This window comes from Vulpes vulpes, chromosome 13, assembly GCF_048418805.1.
Source record: "Vulpes vulpes isolate BD-2025 chromosome 13, VulVul3, whole genome shotgun sequence".
NCBI classification, from domain to species: domain Eukaryota; kingdom Metazoa; phylum Chordata; class Mammalia; order Carnivora; family Canidae; genus Vulpes; species Vulpes vulpes.
In genome coordinates, this window is record NC_132792.1 from 70,400,201 (window position 1) to 70,421,395 (window position 21,195).

The following is a 21,195-nucleotide window of genomic DNA, read 5'->3' on the forward strand; positions in this document are numbered from 1 at the left end:
TTGGGAGGAAATAAAAATCTTAATTCCTATTAGCGTACAAAGATTTTTCTTAAGTGAGAAATTTCCCCCCAGGATAATGCTTATCTTATTTGGCATTTATTTTTCAAAAAGAATGAGCTATGACTCTTCACACAAGCTGTTTTCAAATTCCACCACTAAAAATTATTCCTAAAAGAAATTTCTTAAACTTGGTTGTCAGATGTTTCACATCTGCTGTCTGAGCTAGACAAAGTCAGGGATGTAGAACATAGTGTTTAGCAAAACAGTCGGCACATAATGAGTGCATGAGTGAAGGCAATGAAGCAAACAATACCTAACCCAAGCCCTGAGTTTATATATAAGCTGTAGAGATGTGGCTAATAAACACATGGAAAATCTAAAAGTGATTAAATCTAAAAGATATAATTTTATAAAAAATAACACCATCACAGAGAACGGTACCCTTAGATATTAAGATGGTAAATTTCACGTGATGTGAGTTTTTTATTTTTTTACTATAGTTGAAAATAAAACAAGAAAAAAATCCAGTAATTCGAAACTAACTGTGAGATCACAAAACAATATGTGCTATAAATTCAAGTGAGAGTTTTGTCTTTAAAGGAGGCACCAGATGAGCCTCCAGTTTTGCTGACTACAACATGCATTACCATTAGTTAGCCAAGTGAAGAAAGGGGGTGGGGACTCTACGCCAGGGTGAGAGCACAGGCAATGAGCAGGGTTTGCAGAAAAGCATTCAAGATCTCAAGTAAATCAATAGGGCTGAGGAAGAGGATTCCAAGCTGGAGAACAGAAATGGCTGGTCAGGTAAATCAGAGCTTGCCGATGGCAAGAGGTGAGCGTCCACCATTTAGTCCCCTGTACCTTTTAGTCCCCAAGTCTACGGGAGTTAGTAAAAGGTTTGTAAGAATAAAGGTGACATGAAGACAATTTTATCAAGACGCACCTGTAGGCAACACACCAGGTAGACTAGAAAGAGAACATCTGAGGCAGAGTCACCAACTAGAGACAGCTTCAGCGATGGTATGTGATGAAAGAAGACGGGCACTTGACTTGAAACTCGGGAAAGACAGAGAAAAGAGCACATGTAAAAAAGTCAAGGAACCATGATAATGAATGATGAATGCTGTGGGGTTCAGGTGATTTTCCACGGCTTTCCAAAGACAGTTCCTCAGTAACAGGAGCTCAGTGGTATTCTAGCAGAAAAGCTAGCAGAGGATGCTGGTTTCGCAGGAAGATCCAGAGATCCACTTGTGACCACGTGAACTGAGTTCGGAGTAGCTGATCCATTAAGTGCATCAAGCAAGTGACATAAAGGTTGAGATCATCAATGTGCAAAGAATAGGTGCAATCAGGCGTGGGCGTGATGTTCCGGATGCAGAATGACCAAATGGCTGAGCCATGTGCCCCGGTGCAGGTGCACATGGCAGCCACAGGAAGTGGGGGACAAAGAGGACGGGAAGTGGGGGAGTTGAGCACCTCTGATCTAGCACAAGTCAACAGAAAACAGAGCAGCAAGTCCCAAGGACCTGAGGCCAGGGAAAAAAGGAATGAAAGTGGCGCAGATCTGTAGATCAGGATGGCAAACCTCCTGGAAGTACCAGAGAGAGGCGGTGCCGAGGGAGGGCGGAAGGCAAGGAAAGTCCAGGGTGAGCACAAGCAGGACAGCAACACACAGATATGTTGTGAGGTACAAGGCAAAGAGGGGACTCCACGGTGGAGATGAGGGAGTCAGGGTTCAGCAGGGTAAGAACAACAGTGAGATCAATGTTAACATTCTTTTTAAAATGAAAAATATTCAGCAGCGCCCAAATGTTCTTCCCCAACCCTTCAACAAAGGAACATTCAATGCTTCTATTTTTATCCTCAAAATATTACTGGCTCTGTAATAATGAACTATGCTTAAGCACACTAGTGTTTCAGGCTGGGTTTCGGGATTATTAAGCAAGTATTTAGAACCAAATACTGAACTTCAGCAGCACATATATAACCCAGGGAGTGTGAATCTATTACCCTCATATGCTAGTAACTGTTCTGGAGAAGCTGAAAGAGAGTTAAAAGAAATTAAGTCCTACTTTGACATTAACATTTTTCTCCCCAAATTCTCAAATTGGTGACCAAGCACACTAACCTCCTACAGGAAGAAGCTATTTTAAAAAAAACACTAAAATCTCAATATTCATTACACACATGAAATAGCCTCTCAAGTATTACAAGTGAGCAGTCATTTACCGAAACAAGTATAAAATGTACAAAGAGAGAATTCCTCTATTACTGTTTGATGGGAAATGACCTCTTCGAAGATTTACAAAGGATCAGTATCAGTTTGAAGAAAAGAGAGAGAGGGAAAAAGAGAACACAGATTAATTACAATCTCAGGTGGTCTCTGGTGCCCCTGGTTGGTCACTGCCCCGCCTCAGTGGCTAGAACCATAGCCCTGGCCCCATGGCCTCCAGGGACAACGCTGAGGACACCAGAGGAGGAAGCAAACATGGTGCCCTCCAAGTACACCCCAGATACAGCCGCACTTGTACACCCTAGCCCTCAAACCTCACAACAAGAATCCTACCAAACACAGACCATGATGTCAAAGCTCAGTGAACTAGTACTTACCTCTTCCCCAGACAGGCAACAACTGCTGGAACTAGAGGGGATGAGAATTCCTTCACCATTTGAAATCTTCCAGAATGCTCATGCTTCCAAAAGATGTAGGGTATCTCATTCTTCTATAGCCTTTACCGTTTTCAAAGAAAAGAATTCTACTGACAGTTTCCATTTCCCACTCCTTTAGGTTCACTCCTGGAATATCATTTCAGTATTGTTTGAAAATGCTCCCTACCATCACCAGTATTTTCTCTTTGTAACTCTTCCACCCGACCTTCTCCGACTCTTAAAGTGCGTTAGCATTAGGGTTGTCCAACAACATCAGCCTTTGAAATGTGTCAAATGTGTGTATACACCAGTCTCCTCAGTTCAAGCTGTAAGACCTGAAGACCCTATGGACTGTAAATTTAACAAATTCTCTCCAGTATTTGTGAAGCCACAAAGCACTGCACATTCAGTTGGACACTGGCCACTATAATAAATCGGACCTCCACAGCCATCATTTGGCAGAATGGTGCAGTCTAGTGTAAGACAGGAGATGCAGTATTTTGAACTGCCCAAGCAGTGGTTGCCTGACTTGACATAAGTCATGTTCTCACAAAAGTGAATCTACACATGATACAAGTTGAAGACTAAGAAATGTGAACACAAGTCCGTGTGTTCTACAGTAAGATGTGCGTATGATTTCCTTCTTCAAATCTCTGCTCTAAGTGGGTTCCTAAAGTTGAAATGGCAAGGAAGCCATTCTGATTATCTTGGGTTTGTTCCGGTGACCACACGCTTCATGAGGATTCTTGGTATACACAGTCTTAACAGAAAGAATACACGTGCATGGAAGTACAAGACTTCATTTTATATCTGGAAGTTAATGTCCGGGCTCCTACAACCTCTCTGTGCCTCAGTTTCTTTATCTATGAAGTGGGCCCTCTTCAGAATTGCCACAGAAACATACAAATAATTTCTGAAAATGTGGAAGTCCTAGGAGACTGGATTATTAAGATTTTACAATAAAGCTTATAAATATAGTATGGGTTAGATCAGGAAAACAGTTCAATTCGTTGATTTGGTGACTATATATTTATAGAGTACCCACTGGGTGTCAGGCACTGCTCTCTAGGCCCTGGGGATAGAGCCTAGAGACCTTCCTGCCCTCATGGAGCTTACCATGCACCTCTACTAGAAAACATTCTCACCGAAGAGCCACGCAGCAGCAAGGGAGAGTGTGATCATGCTGTGACAGAGGGGACAGCGCTGTGCAGCCCTAATTACTGCTGATGTACCCAGAATTGCTTTGGGCGGCTAGAGAATGCAATTCTGGTGTGCTCTGAACCACACAAGATGGCAGACTCAGGGCTATGCCTCCCCCTGTAATAAACGTGGTAATAACTATTCTAATTGCACAGACGTACACCACACTGACTTACTGTCAGATTACAATTAATTCACTTCACTAATTTTTAAAATAACTTTTTAACAGACTATTAAGCTTCAACTTCTAACTAATTAAAGCTGCTTAAAAGGAGAGCTTTATTTCACCCAGTTAACTCATTATTTCCTAAAACTAAATGGTGTAAGTGTTATATAACCTCTTTACTACTCAGCATATTTAATGGATACAACAGTTTGAGGGCCTTGTTTCAATTAATCCACATAGTATTTTGCCCTTGTCTCATGAGAATTTCCAAGTGCTACCTGATTTTAACCAGAACTGGTACTCCTCTAACAAATATCCATGAATCTCTAAAATCTGCTGGGGGACTGAGTTGTGTTGGCTTGAAGCTAAGCGACAGCTGAAATATTTCAAATTGGCTTTTATTTTGTGACTCTGTTGGGTGAGGTCTATAATTTGCAAAATTACTAAGCTGATTAGTTTGCAATTCTAATACCCACAGTCTGGCCAACTAATGTCCATCCAATTGAGAAATTAGTACAGGGACTTACTTTCATTCTTTTGTTGCAATCCTAACAGCTTCTTTATTTACCTGGTAGCCACTGCTTTCCTATGGGGATTTTAACATATAGAGGTTTGCTGTGTAAAATATTTATTTTTTTCACTTCATTCAAAGGTAGCTTTGATACACTAAGGTGAGCTTATAAAGCATAAACTATTATCACAGGTACAATATATTTTCCGTATGTCCACAGAAATTTTCTAAATAAGGCTATTGGTTAGCTTATAAAGGGCTGGGCATACAGCTGTATAGACTGTAGGTGATGCAGAGGAATGTCATGACCATGGTGGTCTCTGTGAGTGGCACCCTAGGACCATACATGATTCATCTGTACAAGTGTATATGGTACCTCTGAGCACTTAAATGTCTAGGTATGAGTCCAGGCTGCTACAGAAAGTAATTTCCAGGTAGCATAGTGCTTTAGGCAAGCCCCTACCACCTCGAAAAGCTATATAAGTACCAGACAAATAGTAGTCATAGTCATTGGGTCAAATACCTCTTGTCAAAGAGTAAATGTATATTCACACGATCAAACCACATAAAGAAGAAATCAGGGACCATTATATTAATTTTTTCAGAGAGACAGTCCACCAGCATAGCATTTAAGAGAATGGAATTCTAGAATCAGTCTGATTATGTGCAAATCCTTTTTCACTATTATTAATAGTGCCTGACCATCATAAACACTGTTTAAGTGTTCAGATTTAGAATGAGTATCATTGGGTGAGAAAATCAAAGCAGAGAAAGATTAGATAACTTGTCATGGGTTTCAGAATTAGCCAGTGATTTATTCCAGAATGGAAATAACACCTCTTGATTTACAGGAAAGAGTTTTCATGAGACCACAGTGTTCTACATCCCAACTTTCTGATGAAGGTAAAACCCATAACTTGAAGTAATTCTGATACCTGAAAAGCAAACTCCCATGCACCTGAGTGCTTTGATTACTGACACGGGTCATCCTTCACAGGCCACCAGGGCTCATACACAGGGCATTCCAAAGCCATGTGCCGGGGCTGACATTTATTTACCAGCCACCCCTTCTCACCTAGTAGACAAATAACTCCAGTTTACACAATCAGCCGTCAATAAGACTTCCAATCCTAGATGGGAATAATGGTCCGAAAGCTCTCTTGCCCTGCCCCAGCGAGGTGTCTACTGCTTTCATTCATGTTCTTTAAATATCAGCCGATCCCTGGTGTGCTACGCTCATACCCTGGAAAATCATGTCATCCATTTCAGTGCAAACAGTGTCTGTTCCGGGTGCCCTGAGGGAGAGGGGTGTATTCTGAAGATGAAAGCATCACTCAAAGTCTCAGGAGCCGAAAAGAGCCAGGCCCATTTCCACAGTGTGAAGTGGGGCAGCCAGAAATCATAAAAAGGCCTGGCATGCTAATGAACAGCTGCTTTTTCTCTATTTCAATTCTCCTACAAGGATCTGGGGAGATTTGGTAACTGGTTTTGACGCAGATTGTAGCTTTTAGATAGTGGAAAACAACAGGACACACAGGAAACAAGTTCCTCACCCCCATCTCGACCTAGTGTCCTGGAAAGTGCCGTCCCACCCCATCAACTCTGGCACACAGGGGGTGCACACATTACGTAGGCATGCCACAGCCGTTCAGAGTACCTCTTAAACCATTCCAGAGAGGCCGCTGTACTAGCATCACCTAACCAGTTCCCCTCACTTGCGAAATGAGACAGGGAGAGCTCAGTGGGAAGAATTAAAATGTGCATAGCCAAATATCCAGGTAAACTAGAAGGGTGAATGAACTAGAAACAGTCCTGCTGTGTGAACACAATCTGTGTACAAAGCAGCCAAATCCCAAATAGGTCACACAATATCTGTCTCTGCGTGACATTGACATTTTACCCACCATTCTCATTACAGTTGCTTTGGGCTAGAAAATCAGGAAAAAGCACCCAAACCCTGTTTCTTAACAACTTAATAAAAATGCATACGTTCTATTTTTAAACCAATTAACATCTGTGATTTTAAAATGTCTTCATCATAAATGCAATTAGTGTAATAACATGGATCGAGGATAGAGCATGGTATCTAGGAAGAAGGAATAACATTACTTTCAGCCCAATAACATTACTTGTTCTAATTTGCCACCTGATTTTAAGGGTCAAATCATAAATTACATGTCTTACGGAAGCAAAGAAAGCAAGAATCTACTTCTCTGCGTGGTAAACACAAGGAGGCTAAGGCTTGGAAAATTTACACAGTGTTTGAGGTCAAATCCTACCAAGAACTGAAGCTGGCACCCCCCACCCCCATGCTTATTCCCTACCAGACGGACTCAGGGACAAGGAAATATGGGTAATTCTCAGTGCCACTTCCAGACTTAAAGCAGAAGTTAGCCGTCTGCCAACCATCTGGTGATAAGATCACTGTGGGATTACCAAGTCCTGTAGCTAAAATGGAGAATGTTTAGGGAACATCCTCACTTACCAGATGGTTCACGCCAGGAAGTCCTGTGCATCCCAAGTTGTTCCTCTACCAACCACTGCAGCCCAGAACCTCAATGTCACATGTTGGTGACAGTTGGCGACCACTATGGTGAGCGAACTGCACCGGTCAGAGTAACGCCCTCACTTTCCCTATCTGGCTGCAACACTCCCCAGTTTACAGGTGCACCTACTGCGAGATCTTCCGGTTGTAGCTTCCCTAAGTAGGCAGACGCTACAGGACACTGACCAATCCAAATTGGGGGGGAGGGGACAGAGCATCACGAAAGAACATTCGCTAGATACTACCACCTATTAAGTGATGGGGTCCACCAAATATCTAATCATGACAGTCTGTTTTCAGTTTTGGTAAGAGGGGAGATTAGGAGAAGAGTGGGAAACATCACCATGTTTTTTTTTTTAATATTTGTTTATTTATTTATGAGCAATACAGAGAGAGACACAGAGACACAGGCAGAGGGAGATGCAGGATCCACGCAGGGAGCTGGACGTGGGACTCGATCCTGGATCCTGGGAGCCAGAGGCAGACACTCAACCGCTGGGCCACCCAGGTCCCATATCATGTTTTACATTAAAAGTGTGGTTCTACTTCCTGCTGGAAAAAACATTTCCACTTAATGTTTATTCACATGATTAAGTTACTGGGCTGTACCCTAAGACTTCCCTATTCCTAGCTCCCTGCTTAAAACAAAAAACCGTGTGCATTTGCCACTAAAATTTATTTTACTGATAAACTACCACAGGCCAACAAGGCAGCCGGAAAAAAAAGAAGGGCAGTAGAGAAAGGAAAAGCATCATGGGTGGACATTTTAAGCCTCATTGAAAAGAGTTTAAAAATGCTTGTCCTGATCTAGGGGGTGACCATCCAGGAGCACCTGGGTCTCTGTGGGTGTATCAACTTCTCTTCATGAGTATTATTTCAGATACTGGTAAAAATGAAATGCTTAGAGAAAAACAAACTGCTTTTGCTTTTATGTTCAAAAAAATTGTCACAGAATGCTGATGCATTAGCTTTGGGGATAGAATAATTTGTGCCCCAAAGCAGGAAAAAGTAAATGTTTTGCAAGAGCAAAAGAAAAAGAACAGAGAGTGGAGGCAGGTATGGTTTGTCAAAAAAGAGGTGACCTTCAGAGAAGGAGGTCACATGACCTCTCTAGGAGACACAAACCACAGCAGGGAGAGGACAGAGCAGGACTCAGCTGTGAAATTCCTGGTGCCCTTCCCAGTACCCAACAGACCTGCCCGGCTCCTAACACAGCCTATGAAATGGAAACAATTTATTTAACTTAGTTAATAAATTTATTAAATTTATTTAATTACTATTTTAAAAATCGTGTGAAAAGAGTACTAGGGAGTAAAATTCCAAGACTGTGTGCGATCCCACATTGACAAGACTTTCTACACGGATGGTGAGAAGTTCCACAGGGAGCTGGTGACAAAGGCCGTCTGCAGAACACAAAGCCCATGGTGCTTTAGGTTGCCGCCACGCCTCTGCCGAGCAGCATGGGATCTGGGATCTAATAGGTATTAAACACATTTCATGCATTCTGAGGGAAATGGGTTCAGTCTTTGTCTTTTCTGTGGGTTTTTCTTGAAAGATTTTATTTATTTTTTCATGAGACACACAAAGAGAGAGGCAGAGACACAGGCAGAGAGAGAAGGCTCCCTGCAGGGAGCCCAATGTGGGACTCGATCCCAGGACCCCAGGATCACGCCCTGAGCTGAAGGTAGATGCTCAACCTCTGGGCCACCCAGGAGCCTCGAGTTCAGTCTTTGAATCACATTAAGAATCATCTAAGCTCTCTGCATTTTTAACATGACCCCTACATAGGAGGCTCTCACAAGGACAGTCTCCCAGTTCTCTTAGTGTGAGGATGACTCAAGGATCAGTTTACCTCCCTATAGCAGGGCCAGTAAGAAGGCTGGGGATTGCCAGCCAGCCAGGATAACTGTACCCTAATCCCAGGCACTGAAGGTGACACTGTGCAGAATTACCTCAGGGACAAGGGGGAAATGCATTTGCCTGAATTAACACAGTGGTGATATGCTTTCTTCAGCTCCCTCAGGAAATTTCTATCAAAAAATCTCTGTGGGGCAGCCCGGGTGGCTTAGTGATTTAGCGCAGCCTTCAGCCCAGGGCATGATCCTAGAGTCCTGGGATCCAGTCCCACGTCAGGCTCCCTGCATGGAGCCTGCTTCTCCCTCTGCCTGTGTCTCTACCTCTCTCTCTCTCTCTCTCTCCTCTCTGTGTCTCTCATGAATAAATAAATAAAATCTTAAAAAAAAAAAAAATCTCTGTGGCCCAGGAGAACGCGAAATTTACAGAAGCCCAGGATTAGGTGAAATCGATCTGGCCAATTAAGTCTGTTGTTTCCAAAGGCAGGAGCCCAGTCTTTCCATAAGGTCAGTCCAGTGGCTGCCCAAGGCATGTTGTTACGTGAACTATTAGATGCACAAATAGAAACACATGACTGTTTAGGAAATCCCAATACCAGCTCTCCTCCTATGGGTCCCAGATAAAAGAAGTCTGTCCCTTGCTGCAGTAGGTACTTAATCACTTTCAATATGACTTAAGGTACTAGTTACTTCCCATAAATATTTTAATTACATAAAATACTTATATTAAGAATAACAATGGAAAATTTTATCTTTGCTGAATTCTTATGAATATTTTAAGTGACGGCAACTATAAAATAGTCTCAATTTTCTCCTCTGTAAAATCAAGAAGCTGGAGTGAAATCTGCATCTCTATCTTAAGCGTGCCATGATTTCACATGTAAATACAATACAGCTTCTAGTACAGAGAACAGTCATCAATAATGTTCCCAGGATTGATGGGGAGGCATGATGGCAGCTTTGCCACCTGATCCAGAATGAGTAATATCTGAGACTTAAAATGTAAGCAAAAAGAGGCTAACACACATTTATATGTGTATTAGCAATCACTCAAGGAGAAAAGGCCAGCTGGCTTTTTCTTTTCTTTTCTAAGATTTTATTTATTCATGAGAGACACAGAGAGACACACAGAGACACAACCAGAGGGAGACACAGAGAGAGGCAGACACACTGGCAGAGGGAGAAGCAGGCTCCCTGCAGGGAGCCCAATGTGCCACTAGATCCCAGGACCCCGGGATCACACCCTGAGACTAAGGCAGACGCTCAACCACTAACCCAGCCAGGTGCCCTGCCAGCTGGCTTATTCAAGAGGTGCAATGATCCTCCTAGTCGTACCTTTTGAAGATTAAGAAACAAAAATTGGGTGAGTTCCTAGGTCAGAACAATCTAGAATTCATTTGGCCCCTACATTCTGCATTTCAAACCCAGACAGTCCCTGTTTGTGTCATGTTTTGGTGATGCCTATCTGTCCAGCAGACAAAGAGAGAAGAGCAGCCTCTGAAGTGGAACGCTAACCAGGGTGGGTGGAAAGGTGACCCTGAACAACAATGAGAGAGAGAAGAAATATTTGCTCTCTGGTTCTAATTAACTCAGGAAACAAGTCACAAAACGTAGCCAAAAATGGTAGTCATTGAAAAGGGATGCTACTAAAAAAACGTTAAAGATTATACACAGTACTCCTTGTTAAAACAGAGCTTCATCTACATGATCGAGTGTGCAACTTTAATTGGGAACATTTTAAATCAGTACAACAGGCAAATTTCCTTTCAGAGAAGGAAAGCCAAATTTCACATTTGGGTATGAAACCCTGGAAAAGCAGTAAGTATTTTTTTTTAAAGAATCGTATGTAGTAACAATTAGAATTTATGTACTGTAAATAACAGGTTTTGCAGGTTCATTAGAGCCTAGGATTAGAAAACCAAGTTGGCACAAAAAATTAACACGTACTTAATGTCATTCATATATGAAAGATCTATCAATAACTTACTGGTGTCTAAAAAACTCTCAAAAACTAAAACATACCATCAGATGTTTCTCTTTCTTCAACTAAACAATAACACAAGGATGGAAGGAAGGGAGCAAGGAAAGAAGGAAGGAGAAAAGGAAGGAAGGAGGATTGATTATTAATCAGAAAAACACAGTCTAGGAAAATCTGAGTTTATATTACAGAAATTCAAAAAAGAAAAAGAAAAACAGTACTTGGAAAAGAAAAACTCAAATGTTCCTATGATTTGAATAACTGTATGTATATATATATTACACATACAAATAAATTCCCGCTTAAATGGTTTGTTCTTTGATGGTACTCAGGTCAGATCTAAACCAAAAGCAAAGAAGTCTCCATGAGAGTTTTAAACCAAAGGTTACTCTGGCAGGGGCCAGGGGTATGGAGGGGAGGAGCTCACTAACATCCCATTCAGAACAGGAATTAAACTACTCCCTGGTTTCCAGAAACTTTCACTTGTGGTGCTACAAATCTTAAGTAGCTGCACTTTTTTAACTTGTTTAATCTCAGGGCAAACCATAATCTATGTGCAACCATGTAACAAAGTCAAATTTTTTAAGTTGTGCAAATATCCAAATAATAATGATAAAAAACCCATAATGATTGTGTGTCAGTTCATTCAAATGCAAAAATCTTTAAAGATTGTGATGAAAAGAGGTGAATATCTGTTGCTGGAAAAAATGCTAATAAGCCAGTTCAGGAGTTACAGTGCTAGATTTCTATCATGAGGAAGAAATGCTGGCAGATAAGAGAGTAAGTCTGATTTCAAACAGAACTGTGCACTTCTGGCTGAACCTGGGTCTTTCCTGTGAAACGCAACCAGAATACTGTTCTCTGCCAGAAAACAGTGATGCTAATAGAAGCAGAATGTTTTCTTCCCAAGTTAGCTGAGGAAAGATGTAGCAAAGGACACTGACAAAACTACTCAAAGAGTTGGATTTAATTCCATGTCAGAGATGTACTACCACGGATTCTAACAGAGAGGCTGGGAGGGGGGGTGCCCAAGTCAGCAGAAGGGCAGGGGTAGCTGCATTATTACTCAAGGGTGGTTGCTGCTGTTAGTTTGATTTCTCCTCAGGACCTCTGAAGAAGACACCTGAGGCCACTGCCCAGGAATAGCAGAGCAGGGCCAGATAGGGCCTGGCTCAAGGTCCTTCTTAAAACCAAGCAGGAGGTGGGTAGGGAGGGGCAGGAGGGCAGAGATAGAGGGAGAGGGGGCAAGAAAAGAAAGAAGTAGAAGCTTCGAAGGGAGGGCAGAAGGGCGGAGGGGCGGAGGAGACAGATGCCCAGGCCATAAGCATCCTAAACTAAGGACAGAACAAAGAACTAGTTTCACTGCTTTCAAATACACACGAAATGTCACTCCCACTGAAAGGTCTTTATTTATAGTTTAAACTTTATAGTTTAAATTACAGTAATACTAAAGGCAAATTTGAAAAATCATCATATTCTCAGTATTCTAACAAGGGCATTTTCAGTTCTCCAATTGCCTTGCTGTGTCTTTAATCCAGTTCCCATCTTCACTGAGCATGCTCTCTGCCAGGCCCAGGTGCAGGGATCACAAGACAGGCTTCTACCACCAGAAGGGCTCAAACACACTTGCATCCTCAGGTGACTCACGGTCACTTGAATTACATACTTTTTTCTTTAAGAGACATTCTTAAGCCATGGAATGTCACTTGTTTCAAGTGTACCAAAAGTAAATGTGTAAAAAAAAAAAAAAATAGTGAGACTGGCGCCCGGATGGCTCAGTGGGTTAAGCATCTGCATTTGGCTCAGGTCATGATCTCAGGGTCCTGGGATCGAGTCCCACATCAGGCTCCCTGCTCAGCAGGGAGTCTGCTTCTTTCTCTCCCTCTGCCCCTGCCTCCCAACAATATCTCTCTCAAATAAATGGATAACATCTTTAAAAAATAGTAAGAAATTCTCTAATATACCAAAGACTCAAATGTGTTTTGTTTCAAAGTATAGGAAAAAAAAGAATGTCAAAGTTTTTCCTAGAAGCTCCACTTCATTTAGGTATAGTAGAATCAAATGTTACTAGAGTTCAGTTTGCTTCCCCTTTCATAGTTTTGGAACAACCATATAACATGGGTGATAATACTTCAATATACTTAATACTTAAGAATGATGAAAGAAAGGCACTGTCTAATGAGAAAGACCAAAATATTTACACATATATATTGTGATTAAAGACATATATTCTAAAGTCATTCAAGATCTAATATCTTTATTCATACAGTAGTTTTACAATTTCATAAAAATCCAACAGAAGGCTGTCCTTCCTATTTAAAAAGTGGATGCTAATACGAACAAAAAGATTATAGTAGTATTTAACTCTTAATTATTCACTCCAATAGTTAATCATAAACAAAGCCTTTTTGAGTTAACTTTTGTGTCCTAAGTAGACAGTGATTTAATAAGGCTAATGATGAGATTGTACAAAAATGTTTCAATAAATACATACTGTCTGATTGACAAACTGAATTCGTGGCCATTCTTCTTTTCCTTTTTTTAAAAAGATTTTATTTATTTATTTATTTACTTGAGAGAAAGAGAGAGTAAGCAAGCAGGGGCAGGGGGAGGGGCAAAGGCAGAAGGAGAAGCAGACTCCCTGCTGAGCAAGGAGCTTAAGGCGGGGGTTCAATCCCAGGACCCCAGGATTCTGACCTGAGCTAAAGGCAGACGCTTATCTGACTGAGCCTCTCAGGTGCCCCATGAATTTGTAGCCATTCTCACATACTACTATTAGATATTAGCCAGCACTCAGGGTCACCATATCTGTCCCATTCTAAATACCTTTGCTGATAATGCTATTGTTAGGTTACCATTAACCTAAGGGCTACCATTTGGTGAGTGCTATGTGCCTGGCACCAACCCCCATGTTAGGGACACTAACCCCCATGCAGTCAAAAATCCACATATAACTTCTGTCTCCCCCAAAACTTACCTACTGATAGCTTATGCAGACAGAAGCCTTAATGATAACATAATCGATTCACTGTATTTCGTATGTAACATGTGTTCTATACTGTTTCTTACAACAATGTAAGCTAGAGGAAAGAACATGTTAAAACCATAAGAAATAGAAAATACATTTACAATACTGTACATTTATTTATTGAAAAAAAAAACCCTTCATATAAGTGAATCCACACAGTTCAGACCCATGTTGCACAAGGATCAACTGTATAGGACCAGCCTGTTTAAAACCATGAGAAGTAAATGTTATTATCTCTACTCTTCAGAAAGTGCAACAAAAGCTACTTCTACGTTGCAGCTCATTCATTTAATGCTCACCATAATCCTTGACAGATGAAGACACCGGGGCACAGAGCCAACAGTCTTCCCAACATCACATACATCATGTGACAGAGCACACAGATCTTTGGGATGCCAAAGCCACGATCTTATCCACCGTCCCCAAGGAATGTGGCTCTCCATGTCTGCCCTCCATCCCATCTACAATAAGGGCTAGAAGAACAGATAGGAAAGGGGCCAGGGCTGGTGTGGCCAGAGCTGAACCCCTAATCCACAAGCCAACTCTTAAATCGGGTTGGGACCTATCCCCCAAGGTTCCCTGAAGAAACTTACAACCAGTAAACTGAAATCCGGCCTCACAGCTGGCACAGCTCAGTGGTCCCAGGGATGTGTGACCCAATAAAGAGCCTTGTTCTGAATAGGTGCCCTATGTCCATTCAATGGTCACCAACTGCTTACTTATTATGACCTACTATGTGCCCATCCACACTAGGCTCCTGCTTACTGAGCTAAATAAGCCAGAGGCCAACCTCAAAACCTACAGTGTAGGGAGACCAACAACATGGAAACAAAGGTTGTTGGAATCATGGCAAAGTTCTTGCGGCAGGGAGCATCAAGGAGGGAGGGCATTGATTCTAATAGTGTGCATGGAGGTTAACAAAGCCTAAAGGGAAGGGTAGTAGGGAGCCGAGTCTTGGAAGTAAAGCCAGGAAGCCTTACTCCAGGAGGAAGGCAAGAAGCCATGGTGAGAAGCAGTCCCGCTGGGAGGAAGACACCTGTGCTGGCCATGAGCTGACTCACAACCACTGACCTAAGGACAGACTGGGAAAATGAGACTAATGTCCCAAGAATCACATAGAGTAGTATGTTCACTACGGAAGATGTTTTCGGCTCAGGGAGAAGTTCTCCATTCACACCCAGCACCCAAAACTAGGGTGCTCACCTTGACCTAAGTCCAGGCATCCCAAGGAATACTGCAATGACTAATGCATTCTTAATGGCATTTGGCCTAAGTGACAGCTTAACCACAAAGGGACCTCAAAACACCAACGTGAACTAAAAGCACATGGGAGTGCCAGCAGCCCCCACCCCCACCCCATAGAAACTGCCCTTTCAATTAGCAAAGACCAAGAACAAAAATAAATAAATAAGGTGCTAAAAAAATAAATAAGATACTATATTTGGCAGAAATTATGAAACCACGTTTACCAGCTAGATGAAGGCACTCAGTACAGACTGCACACCTTTATTAACAGGAGACTACCCATGGAGAGGAACGTAACATGTCTACACCTCGACTGAAGCAGTATTATCTCTGGAGAGTGGCTTTAGTGTAGACAGCCACATTCTATGTTGTAGACCTGCGACGTCTCATTTTTGTGCAATCTAGGTACTGTGTTAGTGGTCGCAAAAAAAATACAGCAAATCTCATGCCAAGTGAGAATGCTTAGAAATTCACTTGTCGGGAGACAATACACCTGCTGTGCTTTTTACCCATCCCCGAAAGCGACTGTGACTCTCACAGTCCACACCGGGGAGGTTATACATATCCACAGGATTCACAAAAAGCCACCGCAGGTAAACACTCGGGCAACTTGAGAAAGGGCCAGGAGAGCCCTCGCATTCCTGCCACGGGCCAAGAGACAGGGACGGAGTATGTGTGCCCAGGACTGTGCGCAGCACGGGGCGGACTTCCCAAAGGCGGGCAAGAAAGGAGAGGAGGAAGGAGCGGAGGAGGCGAGAAGAGAAAGGGACAGGGAAAGGAGGGAACAGAAGGGAGGAATAGAAGGTAAATCGGAATGGAAACAGTGGACATCTAAATTCTGCTCGACAAATAAAAGATCGTTTTTACTTTATGATCGTCAGTGTTACACATACATTTAATAATAGACGTTTTAATACAGAATTACCTTTGATTCCCCTTTCATACCTTCAAGAGTCCTGTTAATGCTCAATTCAAGACGCAGAAAAAAACAGGCTAGGTGCTCTGGATGTCCAGCCGGCGATTTCTAAAGGGAAAAATGTAAAAATCAATTTGGAGAACAAAAGTGATTAATTTTTCAAGTATCGTTAAAAAGAGACCGATTTTCACTGAAGAGACAGTGTATTTCCTAATATACCTGGGGAAAAAATTCATGCCCAAAGCCTCTTGCAAATAAATACAGCTGCTCTAGCAAACTTGAAGTTGATTCTAGAAGAAAACAAAAATCAATCGTAGGGTGGGCTCTGTCTGTGCATTTATTGGAAAACAAACCAAACAAGGAGCCTGTGTACTGCTACTGCCTATAGCCCCCGCCGCGGTGCCCTGTGCCACTCCGAACACAACACCTCTGCCCACCTGGTCAGTCCTTCTAGGTCACTAAACCATGCAGGAAACAAGGTAGCCCCTCACCAACAGCTGCATCACTGCAGAGGGAATCTGAGAGACTTCAGGAACTTTGCTAATGTTTGTAAGCGAATAAAATATTACAAAATAGGCATTTTAGCCAGTCTCATTCTCCAAATGCCGCTATGCATGAACTCACACACACATGCCCAGTTGTCCAGGGGCTTCTTTCTCTTGGAGCCAGGACAGCAGAGCTTGGAGGCAACACTGTCCCAAATTGCGAGCACACAATGTTTCATCTTTTGGGAAGGAAAACAATGAACACTGACAGCACTTACTCAGGCCCAGAAACAATGAGATTCCATTTTACAAAGGGGAAAAACTGAGGCTTTTTTGAGGAAAGTTGATGGATACCACAGGTCTGACACATCAATGCTTTTATTAGGCTTGGATCAATCATGGAAGTGATTGTTATCTAAATACCTGGCAACTCGCAAGACGATACAGTGGTGGAAAATTTAAACACCTTCCCCCTTCAGCATCTGCTTTCCTTGGATGCCATCAATCCAAATAACTACATCTTTGTTTACTTGAAAGTGAGAGCTGGAGACAGGGAAGGAAGATGCTCAGATTGCAAAAGATATCTTTTTTTTTTATTCAGATGCACTGTATTTTCCCCATGGATACAGGAGTAATCAATAGTAAAATTTTTAAGGAGGCACTGGGGACTTCGACAGGCAATGGCTAAGAACCACTTCAATGCCAACGTCCCAACCATCATTACGTTCTTTCTGGAGTAATGTGTACCGAACAGTATGCCAGAAGTTTATTAACAAGGCTGCAAATCTTGACCTAGATTTTGCATAGCTTCAAAAAATAAAAATAAAAAAACAGAGCCTGAAAATGTCTATTTAAATAATAACTAAGACTGATACTTCCCACACCCACATTTAAAACTTTCAAAATAAAAAAAAAAAAATAAATAAAATAAAATAAAATAAATAAAACTTTCAAAATCATCTACTTTCCCCCATCCCTGTATCTGACAATGTTCAACAAGAACATTAGGTAAAAATTAGTTCCAGATTCAAATAGAAATATGAACTCTATGTCCTTCAGATCTTTTTGATTGTTTACTCTTTGCAATTTAAGGTTTTATTCGCCTGCTGAAATATAGGATTCCAGAATTCTAATGAATAAAATCATACACATTTAGCAAAGTATTGGAGAAATTTTTATTGAAATTGGACCCAGAGCTATTTGAGATTGATGGTGACTCATAACACAGTAAAAAGTTTTATATTTAACTATTTTTCCAAATAGTATTTTTTGTCTTGCCCTAAATTATATCCAAAATGCTTTTAAAAAATCCTTTTCATCTTTATCATTATTTTTGCTCTCCTTTCTTTCACTTATGAAGAGAGAAAACAACAAAGAGGTCAATCCTTCCTCTAATGATTGAGAAATGCCAGTCACACCATTATGATTGGGATGGAGAATAATACCATAAATGAATTTCAGGATTGGGTTTATCTTCAAAGTCGCCATGTGACATCAAAACCATTCTAATAAAAAATAATTCATATCACATAGTTTAAAGCTAAGGGCTTGTAACCCACTCCTTTCACATCTAAGGAAATGAAAGCCTGGAGTGGTCAACTGACCTCTCCAAAGTCACACAGCTCAGCTGGTTCTAGAGCTCAGATTTCATAGGTGCCAATCTAGCGCTCTATTAGATCATAACTGATCTCTAATTTCCATAAACAAGCTCTTCAGAGCTTACAATTTCATCTATTTTCTACGCATCTATTACTCCACACAGCATGAACACCACTTGATGAGTCAACTTAACTTTCTATTAATATGAAACACTATTCAAAATGATCAAAAACATAACTCTGCCTTTCGCTCCACTGGAAAGATTAAACCACTAATGCCCATGAGAAATCTGAAATAAAATTTGGGATACTTTTAGGTTGTCTAACCTAGATACGTCTACTCTAAAAATAGAATTTCCCTCTTATTCACAGTCAAATCATAATCATAGCTTTGCTACAACATATTTTCAAGAAGGTTTTATAGATAGCTAGCAAGCAAAATGTAGGTATACTACAGTAAAAGCTTATATAGGCAGTTTTTAAAGTAAGAATTTTAAAGATAATTTACCATTAGATCCATCAGTGCAGACAGAACTCTTATTCTCTAAAACTCAAGAGCACTTAATTTACCTAGCTCAGCAACTTATTATCTTCAACAATCATTTGTTGACTCCTCAACAATTTGCACTGCCAGTGCCAGGTGCACAGAAACCCAAAAGCAGGAGATGCTGTCCTTGCTCACTGGGGGCTGATGAGGGAGATAATTAAGGAGGCTTTCATAGTGGCATCTGACCGAGTCAAGGTGTGCACGTGATGAATGTATATCTGTGAATGTGCACTTGGAGGGGCAGTTAATAGAACTACTTGGGTTTTCTCAGGGAACCTGACTTGACAGATTTAGTAAACAGTACAGCTGGTCCTTGACCAGTGTGGGTTTGAACTTTGAGGGCTCACTTATACCCAGATTATTTTTTTCTCTGTAAAGGCAGTACAGTACTGTAAATATATTTTCTCTTCCTTATGATTTTCTTAATAACATTGTTTTCTCTTAATTTACTCTAAGAATACAGTATATAATACATATAACATACACAACATACGGTAATTGACGCTTCATGTTACAGGTGAGGCTTCTGGTCAACAGCAGGCTATTAGTAGTTAAGTTTTAGGAGAGTTAAATGTTATACGTGGATTTTTTTTTTTACTACAGGTGGGGGATCATCACCCTAACACCTGCATTGTTCAAGGGCCAACTACATATGTACAGAAGAAGGGTAAGATAAATTAGAATAAACCAACAGAAAGCAGAAGAATCCCTCTAATCATGCCCCAAACAAAACAAAAATGGTGCAGGAAACCAAATATCCTTTGAAAAGGACTCTTTTCTTGAAAATAAGTCAGCAACAAAATAACTTCCACATATTTCTTCATAATCCCTCATAATCATTCACAATACTAAAATCAGAAAGCAAAACCGTAACAATAGGAAGCAGATCAATTACTGCCAGAGGCCAGGGTGTGGAGAGAAAGGGGGGCAAAGAGGACTTTGTGGGGGGGATGGAAATAGTCTACATCATGATTGTAGTCGTGTTACATGCTTGCTCATATTTGTGAAAAGTCACTGAAATGTACCCTTAACCAGTGAAGTTAATTGTATATTCAAGTATACTCCAACGAAACTGGTTAAAAACAAAACGAAACTCAGGGCCACCATCATTTAACCTGGAAATCAGTAACCTCATCACTAAGATCTGAAAATCCTTCAGCAGACGGTACTCTCCATCTTTAAATACTTAACAATCTGTGATGGGGAAGTAGCTAGAGACCACCAAAAGAGAAAAAGAAAAAAACCAACAGTCAAATTAACTGTTTATAGGGAAACTAAATTATGCCACTTTTCTACAACTTCCAATAGATTTTACTTTTATAATAATAGATTTCCATAAAGTGGGCTAATAATACTTAGTCTAAAATAAACCTCCGTGGGGTGCCTCAGTGGCTCAGTTGGATAAACGTTTGCCTTCAGCTCAGGTCATGATCCCAGCACCCTGGGATTGAGCCCCGCATCAGGCTCTCTCAGTGGGAAATCTGCTTCTCCCCCTCTCTTCCCTACCCACCCCTTCGTTCATGCTCTCTCTCTCAACTAAATAAAATCTTTAAAAACAAATAATAGGGCAGCCTGGGTGGCTCAGCGGTTTAGCGCCGCTTGCAGCCCAGGGCCTGATCCTGGAGACCCGGGATTGAGTCCCACTTCGGGCTCCCTACATGGAGCCTGCTTCTCCCTCTGCCTGTGTCTCTGCCTCTCTCTCTGTGTCTCTCATGAATAAATAAATTTAAAAAAAATTTTTAAAGAAAATTCAGTTAAAAAAATAAATAAAAACAAATAATAAATAAAATAAACCTCCTCGTTGTAAAAGAATAATCTTCCTAAAGCTATTGGTGATTCATGTAGGGCAATATATATAGGAGTCTGAAGAATTACCAAGAAATGTGTAGAAGAAAACCAACAAGTACAGAAACATGAAGAAATATGGGTCAGTTTATAAATCAACTCCAAAATTATTCTTTAAAACTCTTTGATGCGTTAACTGGGAGACACCTCTTAAGCACTCACAAAGCTTTGATCTGGTCTACTGGACATGCTTATCTAGGATATAAATAAAGATGTAAGATAGGCTTATCAAAGGTATAGCTGATTCAGAGGTTAAAAATGGCTAAAATAGGGGCACCTGGGTGGCCCAGTGGGCTAAGCATCTGCCTTCGGCTCAGGTCGTGATCTCAGGGTCCTGGGATTGAGCTCTGCACTGGGCTCTCTGCTCTGCGGGGACTCTGCTTCCTCCTCTCCCTCTCCTTCTGTGCTCTCTCTCTCAAATAAGAAAGATAATAAATAAGATAAGATAAATAAGCAATCTTTTAAAAAGTAAAAATAAAAACGGCTAAAATTTAATATAAGAGAACTATGATTCTAAATATATAAAGATGGAACAATATGATAGTGTTATTGTCAAATACAGAGGAAAAAATTTCATTATTCAACAAATATTCTCTACCATGTATTGGTAATAGATGGAAAAAGACACC

At 41.1% G+C, this 21,195-nt stretch overlaps 1 protein-coding gene across 5 annotated transcripts in view; it reads right to left on the reverse strand.

The window, feature by feature from the left end:
- The window catches only part of FAM110B (family with sequence similarity 110 member B), a 224,030-nt gene that overhangs the window by 94,314 nt on the left and 108,521 nt on the right, over positions 1 to 21,195 (reverse strand). For 4 of the 5 annotated variants that reach the window (XR_011996651.1, XR_011996650.1, XR_011996654.1 and 1 more), the window contains exon 2: positions 16,121 to 16,199. The gene's annotated coding sequence lies outside the window, so the exon portion shown is untranslated. Of the gene's footprint in view, positions 1 to 16,100; positions 16,200 to 21,195 lie in introns of all 5 variants that reach the window. The other variant, XR_011996652.1, reaches the window with a different exon arrangement.